Source organism: Camellia sinensis, chromosome 11 (genome assembly GCF_055761805.1).
Source record: "Camellia sinensis isolate YWXY chromosome 11, ASM5576180v1, whole genome shotgun sequence".
NCBI lineage: Eukaryota > Viridiplantae > Streptophyta > Magnoliopsida > Ericales > Theaceae > Camellia > Camellia sinensis.
Window position 1 is genome coordinate 136,401,137 of NC_138971.1, and position 15,384 is coordinate 136,416,520.

The window sequence follows — 15,384 nt, forward strand, 5'->3', positions numbered from 1 at the left end:
TTGTTTCTATCATCACGGTTTGAACCATAGCGCTGGTCTTTCGACCGGTTGTTTGGGCGGTTATCCTCCTGCCCAACCGAGTGAACTTTCCCTGTAACCCTTCTGTCCGCAGCGACCGGATTAGCCTTCTCGGTCGTGGAGGCGGCATCATCCTTCACACGAATGTGCTCATTGATCCGCTGCATCAATGACTCCATGGTTGTGGGTTGATGCATCGTGAGTGAATCTCGTAGTCTATGTCCGACTGGGAGACCCCGTTTGTACTGAGTGATCGCCAGATTGGTGGGGCAGTCGAGGATCTCATTATAAGTTTCCCAGTATTTCGCATTGTATGCCTTCAACGAACATCCAGACTCCATCTTGACGCCCAGGAGATGGTCGACCTCCTTCAGCGTTCGTGTGTTGGTTTTGAATCTGGTGACGAAGGCTTCCGCTAGTTGCTGCCACTCCTCAATACTCCCCTCCAGGAGCCTTTCGAACCATTTCAAACCCAGCTCTCCCAAGCTTGTTGGGAATATGAGGCATATCAAGGCGTCATTCCGCCGATTTCCAGCCATTACTTGTCGGTAATGGCTCACATGCATGTATGGATCCGTCTTGCCGTCGTACAAAGTGAACTTTAGTTGGTGGAATCCGGTGGGGAGTGGCGTACTCTCAATCTCTGGAGACAGCGGCGTGGCTGTAAGTCGCGCCAGCTCTTTGTCCACTAGCGCAGGGGCCATCACTTCGGGGGCTGGCATCGCCACTTCCTCACTGTAATGAGCTGGAGCACTTAACCTCTGCAATGTCGGCACTCTCCGAGCCTCCCGACGGCGCGCCCTCTCCTCCAATACATCCCTTAAGTCCCTGGAACGTGTGGAGAAAGAGGACCCGACGTCAGCGTCGGGCGTGAGGGGCGGTAGGTGCTGTTGCGAGAGAGGGACCTGCCCTCTCCTTGATCGGAACCTTCAACCCCATAGTTCCTGGTGATGGAGAGAGAGTGAGTCCTCCCCTGGCGACGACTGCTACAACGAGGGGACGGGGTGCGCTCACTGAGGTTGCCCTCTCCAACAACACCCTTCCCTTTAATTTGGCGCTTCAGCAGCTCCATCTCCGCCGCCATCTTGCGAATGATGGCGTCTTGGTCCTTGAGTTTGTGCTCCAGGCGCTGCGTATGGGACTCCCCCCGGCGTCGGCGGCCCTCAGGACTCTGCGAGCAATCAGTACTCCTCCCGCGTTTGTCTCGCGCACTTCGCGAAGGAGTCTCTAGGCCCGCCATATGGCTGGAATATTCGGAGGACCTTCTCTCAAGCGGACGTACTCAGGTGTGACGCCATTGACGACGGACAGTGGGGCTTCGCCGTTGTTGGCCATGGAAATGGTTGAAGAAGCTAAAAGAGCAAGGGTTGAGTATTAAAGAATTCCCACAGACGGCGCCAATTGTACGGGGGTGAAATATCCTCTGCTTTTCGTACTCCTTGTACTCCAAGCTTCTCTTGACGGCGTCTACCTCGTAACACATAAAAGGTAAGCTGCCCGGCGGTAGTGTGCCAGATAGACCCTCCGAAGATCAAGTCAGTCCACTTGAGGAATGAGAAGACAGATAGAGAGAGAGTATTTTCTTTTTGGGGGAGAAGTTGCACACATCTAACGTTCGTCCTCCTCCCTATTTCAAGGCTGGCCATGCAGCCTCAAGATTGTGCACGCACTACCTCTGCTGTCTTTCCCAAGACAGGTGGCAGTGCTCGCCTCTCACCACCTTACGCGTGTACAGGCTTAGTCCTCCCACCAGTATACGCAGAACTGTCTAACGGTATTGAGGCATGTGTGGAGCAGATGTCCTTTCCCTCATGCCATTGGCCCAGGTGGCACACCTGATCGCAGTACCACGACTGGCCTATCTCCCGCGAAGAACTATCTTTGTAGGCACTCAATCGCGCTATGCCCCACCAGACTGCCCCTTGGCAAAGGGGCAGAGGGGTGATGCTCATGGGCCGGGCTGGTATTGACCGGTCTATCGTGGCACACCGGTCGCGAGGCATGCCGGCCTCCGTCCGTTCTACCTTTATCCGAGGTTAATCTAGAATCTGCCCATCTCGGCTAACCGGTCAGAGACGCGCCATCCCTTACTTGCCCATAGTTTAGCCCGAGCCACCCGTAGCCCGGTCCCGCCACTTGGCTGTGTGCCTTGCCGAAGTTTTGCTAGTCGCAGCTCGGCCAGGCTCAATTCACGCTCGGTCAGTCGATCTTTTCGACCGAACAAAACAGACCTACCGGGCCCTCTCAATAGAGGAAATAGCACGGCGCCGTGAGGTCTGTCATGACCCGCCCTATCTTAGCTCGGCCGTACTAACGGCGCAAATCTCCCCTCTCAAACCCAAGCAGCAAACAAAAAATAAAAATAAAAAATGGCTATCTTTATGCAACCCAAGCAGCAAACAACCCAAAGGGCTATCTTCATATAAATTGCTAACAAAAAAAAAAAAAAAAGACCAACAGCTACCAGCAGTACACCAAAAACCAAATAACAGATATGTTCTTTAAAAATAAAAAAAAAACAAAAAAAATAAAAATTTATAATGGATCTAGAATAGATCTACAAAGAACCACCAACAATATATATATATATATATATATATATATATAAAAGTAGATATGTTGTTAAAAAAAATAAAAAAAACGGAAGCTCTCTGTGAAACAAAGAACGAGAGAGAAGAAAGGGAAGAAAGAGAGAGAGTGACCTCAGATTGATTCAGTTGCAAAATTTGCAACAGATCTACAGATTTGCAACAGATTTGTTGTTTAGAAAAAAAAAATATATATATATATATATATATGGAAGCTCTTGGTGAAACACAGAGAATAGAGAGAATAGAGGGAAGAGAGAAAGAGGAGAGGAGAGAGAGAGAGAGACTGACTTGGATCTTTAAGATTCTTCGAACAGAAAGCAGAGGAAGAAGATGATGTAAAGTTAGATACAACGTTTATATTATTGTTGGTTGAGAAATTGAAATGTGCTACTCTGCAGATTCGAAACGTGGTCTCTGTTGTGCACACTTTGAATTTACTGTAGCTCCGTGTTTTTGTGTTTAAAAACCAAAGTAAACTCATTTTGTGAGTTTACAATTTTTTGTCAAATTTATAAACTAAATATGAAATGCACCAATAAATCTCAAATCCTTATCTTCTGACCCAGTTGGTCCTATATTTTATCTTATGATCCAATTAGTCTCAATCTAGTGTCAATGACAAAATAACCCGTGTTCCACTCTGTGACAACCCCCACCACTGCTTACTTATAACACTACTGATTAGTGCTAATCTATGATTAAGCATGTTAATTGACTGACTGACTGAATTATTAAACTGATTGATTGATTGTGCTAGTTTGAATGCAATTCTATCTGTTGACTGTTAAATTATCTGTTCATGTTTTATGCTTTAAACTGCAAATTGAAGGCCTTATCGGCGGCCGAATCTGAAATTGATTGATGTTTTGTGCTAATTAAGATTTATATGATTTTATGGTATATTTAATGGAAATGTGATTTGGTACGATTAAATTAGATTAAATATTGATAAATTACAAGAGTTTGGCCTTATTTACAACTTTGCCACTTAGTGGCCCACTTCATATCATATTTTGAGGCTTGAATTATACATTAGATACATCATTTCCTCAGCCATTCCATGAGACCAAAACTGACTAGAGAGAGAGAGAGAGAGAGAGTTAGGAGAGCTTGGTTTCAACAAAGTTTTGCTTGGAGACTTGAAGAAATTGTAGAAAATTTGTACAATTGAGCTTATATCCTTGAGTTTAAAGACCTAAGGTTAGAACTCATCTCCTTGGTTGAGAGTTTAAGTTGTGCCTTGCATGGTCTATGTTAATTTTGAAGTTTAGAGCCAAGATATGGCTTAATGTGTTGAATTAAGAGTTTAATTCTTGCATGCATGTATATATTTTGAAGTTTTGAGGTTCTAGCTCATAAATTCCTCACATGCATGTCCATATCTTGAGTATAGTCCATGAATTCATCTTGTTATAGAAAGAATTGGTTCATTTGTTTATGTTTTGAAAGCTTGAAGTTGATTAAATTCATGCATGTTATGTTTTACATCATGTTCATGGAATTTGTTTGAATTTGTGTCCAATTGAACTACCTTTGGGCCTTGATTTTACAAATTGAGCTTTGAATCATGTTAAACTATGAATTTGCAAGTGTTTTCCAGAAAATTGGCCCAAGAGGATTGAATTTGATGCATTAAAACTTGATTTTGGGCTTGAGGTTCAAATCTGGAAATTCCAGATTTTGGACTCCTGCTCGAGCGGGGTAAGTGGCGCTCGAGCGGGAAATTCGTGTATTCAGCACTTTTGTTGTGTTTACAGTCTGCTCGAGCGGGGTTTTGCACGCTTGAGCGAGGACTTGTGTCACATGCTGAAGCGGGTGTCGAGCGCCCATCGAGCGTGATTTTCACACATCTAGTACTTTTGCAGTCCGTTCGAGCGGGAAAGTTTATGCTCGAGCGGAGCATTTTGTTTGCATGTCCGCTCGAGCGGGGAAACCCACGCTCGAGTGGGACCTCTGTTTTCTGAAAATTCTGAAAATGTTTTTAAAGTGCATCTTTGCATCCTCATTCCATTCTAGGCATTCTTAGGCCTAGTTTAAGGCATCTTAATGGGGATATTGATGTAGAACCACATCGAGGCAAATTAGGGATTAAGTTATTATTTCCCAACTATGTAGCTTAGTGTGTGTTCACTCTGTAACTGTGTAGGGTTGGCATCCAAGGACGCGTACTAGCTTATCTGTAGCTCAGAACTTTGTGAGTAACAATGTTGTAAAGATATGTTCAATTGAGATTATTTTCTGAACAAATGACTGTACTGCTTTATGAAATGACACTGTTTACTGAATGAATGTTTGTCCTATTTGTGAACTGTATTCGTGGCATCCATAGCAATATACTATTACTGAACTGTTACTACTACTGTTACAGAGATCTCTGTCGGTTCCCATGTTTGGAACCACTACTGTTACTGATATGATGGCCATCATTGACTGCTCGGTCTATTAAGACCTACTGTACTGCTTTGCCATTGGATGTACCATATATGACTATTATAGTTTCTGAATGACTGTTATGGCATGAATTATGAGCCACAAACTGAATGACTGATATACTGTTTAAATGACTGTTTTCAATACTGAAAGGTCATTCATTCTTAACCTCTTTACGCATATGTTATTCACTGGGCTTTAGTTCACTACTCATATATATATGTAGGTGTTCAGGCACCGGACCGTTGCTAGGAGCGTCAAGCTTAACTCCTGTTTTGTCAAGCCAACCTTTGTGCCTCACTTTGAGGTTCCAGAACTGTTCAAGCTGAGGCTGCTTGGGGTGTTTGAGATTTCCCCCTCTTTGTTTATGTTATGTATAGACTAAATGATGTTATACTGTATTGTTCTAATAGGGATTAAGTCCCTGTTCTGAATGATTATGGTACTGATTGTACATGTGTATTGAAAAGTCTTTTTTGCATACAGACTGTCACAGCTCATTGGACATCTTTTAATTACTGTTTTGGCTTTTGCCAGCCCCTGTACTCTGTATTACTGTATTACTGTTAAGAAGGCCTTTGGTAATCTCGGATTACTGGCCGGGTACGGTACTAAACCCATAGGGGCGGGTTTGGGTCGTGACAGAGTGGTATCAGAGTGATACTAAGCCACGAGTTATACCGCACACACATGTCCAAATGAGCTGTAGGATGTCCTAGAAAAGTAAATAGGGCATTGCATGAACATTGATAAGTGTGTGTGGCCAAGACATGAACATCTGTGCTAATGTGCTAATGTGTTTAAGTATACAACTGCCTATATTTATAATTGCCATAATTGTCTATAGTGAAATGGATAATGCAAGAACTACTAATGAATCTGAATCATCTGAGGCCAGAATGACAAGGCTAGAGAGAACAGTGGAAATGTTGACTGAGGCCTTAAGGCTACAACAACAGAACCAACAGCCTCCACCTCCTCCAGTACAGCCTGAGCCATCTGTTAATGATGATATAATAGCTCTGACACAGAAGTTCAGTAAGATGAAACTGCCATCCTTTCAGGGAGGCCTTGAACCCTTAAAGGCCGAAGCGTGGGTGCTTGAAACAGAAAAGTTATTTGAAGTGTTTCCGTGTTCTGAAGCACACAAAGTCCTATTTGCTACATTCACCTTACAAGAAGAGGCCAAAAGGTGGTGGATACTACTCCGTGACACTGACACCGTTATGACTTGGGCTTAGTTTAAGGGAGCCTTCTTTGAGAAATACTTCCCACAATGTGTCAGGGATAGAAAGGTGACTGAATTTGAACAACTGAAACAAGGTACCATGTCCGTGGCTGAGTATGAGTCAAAGTTTACTGAACTTTCCTGATATGCACCACACATGGTGGACACTGACTACAAGAAGGCTAGGAAGTTTGAAGGCGGTCTCAATGTAGAAATTCTTGACAGAATTAATGTTTTGAAACTGTTGAAGTATGTGGATGTTCTTGACTGAACAATCATGGCTGAGTCGAACATCGAGGCATTGAAACAGACTGAAACACCATCAACCGAGTGGCGTGGTAAAAGACGGGGTTTTAAGTTTAAGAAAGGCCGGAACAACCCATTGAACAAAAAGAAGAATACAAGGTCAACGACTAGTTCTAGTCAAGGAAACCGTTCTATACCACCCTGCTCCGAATGTGGTAAGAATCATAAGGGGGTTTGTTATAAAATTTCTGGTGCTTGTTACAGGTGTGGCAAGGTGGGCCACATGGTTAAAGATTGCTCTTCCACTTCCCAAGGCAATAGTAAAGTTGCACCAAGCGCCGCAGCATCAACTGCTCCACCAAAACCCAACCCTAAAGCGACTGGAAAAGAGCCTATGAGGCAAGGCCGAGTGTTCACACTCGTACCGGGAGATGTACAGAATACCGAGACCATTGTGTCAGGTATACTCTTAATTTGTGCTCAAAATGCATATGTTTTGATTGATTCGAGGTCTACACATTCATATGTATTGCATGTTTTTTCGTGAAAATTGAATAGACCATTGGAACCCATGAACTATCTATTAGCTGTATCTTCACCTATTGGGGGATCCATAACTTGTGCTTATATGTATCCTGTGTGTGAGATATTGTTGAAGATGCGCATCTTTATATTGATTTACTGCCATTGAATATAGATCATTTTGATGTGATATTGGGAATGGATTGGTTAACAAAATACCATGCTACCATAAATTGTGTAACAAAACAAGTTGTTTTCCGTCCACCCGGACTGCCTGAATTTGTGTTTAACGGAGTTGGAGTAGTACCTCCCCCATACCTGATTTCATCCATGAAAGCTTTTAAATTGATTAGAAAAGGATGTAAAGGGTATCTGTGTTCTGTATTGACTGTACCTACTGATGATAAAACTGATGTGAACAGTATTCCTATAGTCAGAGAATTCTCAGATGTTTTTCCAGATGATCTGCCAGGGGATTTGATTGATAGGGAGATTGAGTTCACCATTGATGTGATTCCGGGTACACAGCCTGTATCTAAAGCTCCATACAGAATGGCACCTACCGAATTGAAAGAGTTGAAAGTTCAACTGCAGGAACTGTTAGATAAGAAGTTCATCAGGCCCAGTACTTCACCGTGGGGCGCGCTAGTCTTATTTGTGAAAAAGAAAGACGACTCACTAAGACTCTGCATTGACTACTGTGAATTGAACAAGGTAACAGTGAAAAATAAATATCCATTGCCTCGCATTGATGATTTATTTGACCAGCTACAGGGTGCCCAAGTGTTCTCCAAAATTGACCTTAGATCTGGATACCACCAGTTGAAAGTCAAGACAGGAGACATTGAGAAGACTGCATTTCGAACGAGGTATGGACATTATGAATTCTTAGTTATGCCTTTCGAAGTTACCAATGCACCAGCTGCATTTATGGACCTTATGAACCGAATTTTTAAACCGTTCCTCGATAACTTTATTGTTGTATTCATAGATGACATATTGATTTATTCCAAAAGCACGGAGGAACATGAATATCATTTGAGAATTGCCCTACAGACCATTACAACAAGTTAGGTCTTGGATGACGAATTTTTTTCGTCTCCAAAGAGCTAATTTCGTCACTATAGATATTTGTGAGGAAATATTTTCGTCACTGGGTTCGTCATTGAATGTTTGTCACTAAAAAGTATCGTGACGAAAAATAATTTCGTCACCAATGAAATTACTTTAGTGACGAAACTTTTTGTCACTAATAAAACAATATTTTGTCACCAAAAATCCTCATTTTTGTCACCAAATAGTTTTTCAGTACCACATTTATAACTTTAGTTGACGAATAAATTTGTCACGCATGTTGATCATTGATGAGGAAATAATTTCGTCACAGTAAGATGTAAAGTTGACAAAATTTTTCGTCTCCAAATATCATACATGGGTGACGAAATATATTTCGTAACAAAAATATATATACATGACGAAATTTTTAATCACCAAACAACAAAATTAATAAAAACCTTCATCTATAAACTATAGTAAATTTTGTCACAAAAAATATTTATTAGCGACAAATAGTCACTTTGTCATAATAACAAATACAAATGACGAAAACAATTCGTCACTAAACTTGTCCCATATTTTGTATTTCAATTTAAATTATTATTTTACAAATATCCCTAGTCATATCCCAATAACCTTTTAAATGTACTAAGAAATCCATTAGCTATTATATGCCACTCCATAAAAAAATTCACCAAAAAATTTATATTATAAATCAAAATATATCCATCAAACAAATTTAATAATAATCCATTAAGTATAACAAAAAAACCATCAAAGCAAATCCAAAAATGAACTAACATGGAGTTCACAAAAAAAATCAGCATTCAATCTTGATTTGCAACTAGAACCAAGTATCAGTTCAGGAAAAGAAAATTTAACACTTGATCTTGATTTGCAAGTATGCTTCCAAACGTCATCAAAAACCAATTTGCAAAGAAAATAAACAAAAAAAAAAATATTAAAATATTATCAATTACATTGTATAGACCTCTTTATCCATGTCAATACAAATTGTGTACATAATGAGTCTAGCTTAACAACCAAAAGTTCCTTTATACATGACAAGCTCCTATTAATCACATCACTAAATTAGAGCAACTCCAACACTACCTAACAAAATTACACAAAAAAATATACACGTAGTTTTGTCTCTATTTTGGTTAATGTGTATTTTAATAAGGGTCATGCTAAGTAAGAAGTAACTAATGAATCTATTTTCATTAAATACATCTTCAAACTTGTTAAATCTTAATTAATAATTAGTGAAATTGTTGTGCTTTAACTAGTATATACTAACCAACATTAGATACCAAAACGGCGATCTACGAGTTCATGAGATACTTCCTCCTTTAAATTGTCCTTTGAAACCTTGCTTCTTAAGAAACCTTGCTTCGTAGAAAAGAATGAAAATAAGGTCAGCCGTGGGTGAAAACAGAATTTATGCTGTTCTTAATTTCAAGTGATTTTTTTCTGAGTACACTAACCTGAAGATTCACAAGGAACCCACAATGACTAAATGATTTTAGCCCAACAGCTAAAGTAAGTCAAGCAGATGCTATTGATGTGTGCTTTGCCATGGTTAGACCATTGAGCGCAATCCCAGGACCAACAAAACCAATTGACTGCAAGTAAGGATATACCTGATGCTTACTGTATCACATGATTAGTAGGAAAATCCAAAAGTAAAACAAGAGAAACAAATGTAGACAGAAATATTTCAATTCAAACATCTAGTTTTCCAGGTTACATGCAATTTTGTGAAACCAGCATCAATGATTGTTTATTGCCTGTTTGAATCAAAATTAGAAAGAAATTTTAAAAAATAAAAAATTAGACAACCATACATGATGTTCATGAGTCCATTGCGTGGACCATGACTACTAGTAAATACATTTTGGAAACAAAATTAATAGAAGTTGTCTTTGGTTATGTTTTTACTTTTTTGAAAGACCAAGCTGCTTGTCTAAGGTGGACATGATATATCTATAACAAAGAGACATGTATTTCATCTTTCTCATAAAATCAGTACACTTGTTGAGTATGTGATAAATTGCTGATAAACTACAACTTTTAGGCTAGCTATGGCCTTACTGTTTTAAAATATATAGGCATCCATGAAAGAATAACAAAGAATCCCTGTATACAACGGAAAGAATATCAGTACCCAAAAAATCATATATCTATACAATGAAAGATATGTACACAAGCATTCAAATACTTTAGACACCTAATCACACAATTGTATTGGGTATATATTCACAAATTAAGTTAGTGATTTGCAGGGTTCCTTCTTAGTATATCATTCTAACCAAAGAAAGAAAAGTATAATCAAATAACATACATTTACTTCGAAACATTCTCTTATCTAAACATTTCTAAAGCATAAAAGGTTAACAAATAAGATCATACATGGGAGCCATATTGTGTTGATTTTGTGGAAACATATATAGCCGGATCTTGCTAGTCTTAAGAAAAAGATCTAAATAATACGAGAAGAAAAATGATACCATGCTCATGACAGCCAAGCTTCTAGTATAATTTGTCCTTCTGTCCAGCCAATTCTCAAAAGTGCAACTTTTTAACTAAAACACCTATCAAGAGGCAATGCAACTAACTTGAGAAAAGAATTCCCAGGGGAGAGCCAAAGATGCAGCATATTTCTTGAAGAAAACATACCCTTGCCAGGTCATTTCCTTCACTATTTTGCAGAGCATACTCAAACACCTCCACTTTAGCTATAAGTGGCAAATGGTCATAATCTTTAGCAAAATTAAGCATATGTTTGTGCTCTAGATTTAAGGTGATCTATATACCAGAAACATGCACAAAAAATTAGACGAAATGCGCGTGCGCGCACACACACACACACACACACACACACAGAGCATCAAATGAACCTTAGCGGACCTTTCTAGCATCTCTTTACTCCGAATGAGATGGTGCAGGGTGTCACAATTTGGTACCCATCCTATTAATCCGCTGTTTGGAGACAATGGAATGGCAGCATATCTTTGAATAGAAAGATCCTTCTCTGTAGTGTTTCTAGAATTTTTCATAAGTGTGTTCACCAAACCAAAGAGCTAGCCAACATGCAAAATAAAATATCATTGATAGAGTAACAAAAATAATATAAAAACACCACGTACAATTCCAATTTTGTAAACATAACCCTTATGTGCCTTAGAACCCAGCACCACTAGAAAGTGGATGCAGAAAACTAGAAGCCCCACTTCTTAAATAATCCCACAACCAACAACCAGGTCCAAGGGCTATTTCTTCTTCAAGAGAGTGATATCTAATCTAAAAATTATAAATGATGTTTAGATATGCAAAGTTAAAACCACAATTCAATAGATATATTCAGCAATGCAAACACAGCTCAGAGAAGACACTAGAATTGTCAAATTTTAAAAAAAAAATTAAAATTTTAAAAAAATATATATATAAAATATATTTAATAGCTTTAAAATAAAACAAAAGAAAGCTATAAAATCTATACATCAAGTCTGTAGAATGGAGCATCGAAGGAGAAACCTCATGTTCCTCATCTATACTTCTTTAACATTGAACACAAATTCAAACTAAAGCATGCTTTGAGCAAAATTTTAGAGTTTTGTACTCATAATTTGCTACTTTTAAGCATGATTCTTATCTAAATTCAATCTGAAAAGTATGACTTTTAACCATTATTGTAGTAGTGACTCTATTGAAATGTTTTATACATATGGATATCCTATGCTGTTTGTGTTTAGAAAAGTATGTAAATGACATCCTTAGTTAGTCCCATGTACTAGGGGACAACAAACTTACTAATACCTCATAGGAATGAAATCTTCTTTGCCTCGTGTGTGTAGTATTGGGTTGTCATGCCCATCATTTATTCCATATCATATTGATATAGCTGTATAGTAGAGTTGGTTATATACACAAAAACAGAGTTCTAGCCATGGCTACATCCTTTTGGAATTGTATTTAAAAAAAAAAATTAAGAATGAAATTCTAAAGCCAACAACATTTTCATGAAAACCATGAAGAGTGTGACACCTCTCATGCCACCTGACAACCAAACTAAACAATAATGGCTTGAAGCAACCAAATTAGAGGCATAACCACAACAAAACAACCATGGTCAGAACCAACCCAAAGAGGCACAACCTCCACCAATGTGAAAAATGATTAGCAAATAAACTATGGTGGTATTCTAAGATTTCATTTTCTTGGTGTTCTCAATGTTAGTATTGATACATATCTTTGCTAATATTTAAAAAAAAATATGGCAACTAAATTATTATATATACATGGAATTTAATTAAACATAATCTCTCTTTATCTCATTTCTTTCTACTAGCATTATACTATTTAGCTTCTAATGAATTCAGGCACATTCTTAAGTTGAAAACAATTACAAGTAATCTCACTTTTTCTGAGTTAAATAAGCTAAAAAAAAATCAAATAATCTAGAATCTAGAATTGTAGTCAAACACCATAATTTGACCCTTTTTTTAATCCAATAATAACACTAAACCCAAAGATTTATTTATAATTAAAAAAAAAAACAAAATTCAAACCCATTAAGAAATGAATTGAACAAATACAAATTCTATTAAGAGAGTGGAATTGAAAAAATACAAATTTTATTATATATTAAAATTAAGAATTCTATTAATACGAATTCTTTTAATCAATTGGGCTCTACCAGCATACGACAACACTTTATTAGCTCACGATTGAATCCTCTTAGTAATCCTAGCAACCAATTGATCAGAATCTATTTTACACAACTTAGTAGAGACAAGAGGAACGCCCAAATACCTCATAGGAAGTTTCCCATCTTTAAAATCCATAATAGAAAGCAACTCACCTCTCAAGTGACAGTCCATATTCCAGTAAAGAACATATGACTCTTAGGATGAAAGATCTTGTGGGACTCGATTTATGAAAAATCTTATTCATTCATATACATTTTGTGTCAAATTGTACAAAATTGATATCTGTGTTGCAGATTTATTCATAATTATGTACGCGCATGACTAAAAGGAAGATAGATATCTAGAGGAAGCAATAAAGCTTTATTTTTGATACAATCTGAAATCTAATTCCAATGAGATGCAAAAAATGTAGACCAACTAAACTAACCTCAGCTGATCAAGAAACAAATGATGCCATATTACTGTCGTGACCATCAAAAATCAACCAGCCCTAGGAATTGATCTTGAACCCCAACAAATTAGGGCCTTCTAGATGACTATTTAAACCCTTCATCAATCATTTTTTGGTTTTAAAATTTTAGCTGATAAAGTAGAGAACTCATCATCGGTTGTGAGAGTGGATTGTCATATATATAACTCATCATCGGATCGCCTTATGTAGAACTCATCGAGGGTTTCAATTGGGGTTTCGGTTTGGGAGGGTTTCAAAGGGTAGATCGAGATGGAGAGAGATAGTGAGGTAGAGATTAAGAGCGAAAGTGAGGCAGAGACAAAGATAGAGATAGAGATAGAGATAGAGAGATGGTGAGATAGAGATGGAGCACTCCAACTGGGACTGATCTTTGCCAGATGTCGGAGGTAAGGGTTTGGCTAGAAAGAGGGTTGGGGTTAGAGAAGCGGGCGGTGGAGAATCTAGGGTTTGTGGTTGTAGTGCTGGTCGTTCTGGAGAAGAAACAAAGAAAAAATGATGGAGAGAGAGAGAGAGACAAAAGCTATGGAGAGAAACAAACAGACAGAAAGACACAGAGAGTGCTAATGCTAGGTAGTGTTTGACACTCTGAAATTTTATTTTGGTGCTATTTTTTTTAGTCACATCTTTTAGGATAGCATTGTGTATAATGGAAAGTGTAATATTTTAAATGGTTAATTTTTTGTGGGTCGTGAAAAGTATAATTTTTAATGATTAATTTTTTGTGTCGTGAAATATTTAATATTTTTATCAATTTATAGACATATGTTGTGTATAGTTGATGTATTAACGGCATGTCATATGCACGTCATAAATTTTTTTATTATTTACAGTTAACATTGCAAGTCATAAAAAAATCATCATTATTAACATTTACGACCTACGCAATACACACATCGTAGTTGAGAAATTATTTATGATATGCAAAAAAAAGTAAGTCATAAAAATAAGAAACCACAGCTTGCATTTACTGTATGTCGTTGATATGAAGCTGTAAAAACCTAGTTTTGTTGTAGAGGATAAACATAAAAGGGGTAAAAAAATTAAAACCCTACTCATTTTTTTCATTGTTGCTTAATACATCAAAATTTTCTCACCAAAATTGGTGACAACATTTTTTCCTCACCAGAAGATCTCAAAAATATTAAAAAAATTTGGTAACGAAAGCATATTCCTCATAAATAATTTTATAATTAGTGATCAATTTTTTTCTCACCAAAAGTCATGTGACAAAATTTATAAATTTTTATTTAGTGGCGAAATTTATTTTCTTCACTAGTTTTCGTCATCAGGAGGCGCTGATCGAAGAGAACATGAGGCATCGAAGGAGACGTGTGGAGAGGCTCGGAGATGCGACGTCGACGACGGCACTGAAGAAGGAGAACAGGCAACATCAGTGGTAGCGCTAGAGGAGAACACTCTGAATGAGGACTAACTTGTGTTTTGTTTTGAGAGAGAGATATGAGAGGAAAACTAATAAACAAAACAAAACCAAAAAACAAAAAAAAAAGAAAAAGAAAAAAGAAAAAATTAGTAGTCTATTTTTTTTCTGCCCAATCTGTCAAAATTTTCCCTTCAAAATTAGTGAGTTCCTATTTAGTGTAAAAATTCATATTTTCAAGTGTAAAAAGAGGGGGGGGGGAATTTATTTAAAAAAAAAAATCACAAATATTATACTTTTTAAGTATATTTATATTATGCGTGTCTAAAAAAATAAAAAATAAATAAAAAACTTAGAATATTAAAAAAATTCATTGAAAATATAATTCGGAAAATAAAAAAGTAAATTTTTTGAAAACCAAAACCGAACAAGTTGATTAGTAACGAAAATATATTTCTCACCATATAATCTTAAAATTTATAAAATTGAGTTTTCAAAAAAAAAATGTAAAATTATTGGTGACGAAAATATATTTCTCACTAAAAATTTTATAATTGGTGACAAAAAAATTTCTCATCAAAAGTCTCAAAATTTTGGCGCCACCAAAAAAATTTAGCGGGAAAACCTTCGATGACGAAATTTAATTTTTCCTCACCTAAAAAGAAATATTTATTGACGAAAATAAATTTCGTCACTAATTATTTTTATTTTTTATTATATGTGACAAAAAT

At 37.4% G+C, this 15,384-nt stretch overlaps 1 long non-coding RNA gene across 2 annotated transcripts; it reads right to left on the reverse strand.

The window, feature by feature from the left end:
- Nucleotides 1-9,404: 9,404 nt before the first annotated feature.
- LOC145803264 (uncharacterized) lies at nt 9,405-13,783 on the reverse strand. Of its 2 annotated transcripts, XR_014345380.1 has the most exons (6): nt 13,231-13,783; nt 11,002-11,174; nt 10,771-10,899; nt 10,602-10,685; nt 9,579-10,230; nt 9,405-9,479 (listed from the first exon to the last, which is right to left on the reverse strand). It is a non-coding gene; the product is annotated as an uncharacterized LOC145803264 (long non-coding RNA). The 2 variants fall into 2 exon arrangements; XR_014345379.1 differs by having other exon boundaries at nt 10,771-11,174.
- Between the last annotated feature and the right edge of the window lie 1,601 nt (nt 13,784-15,384).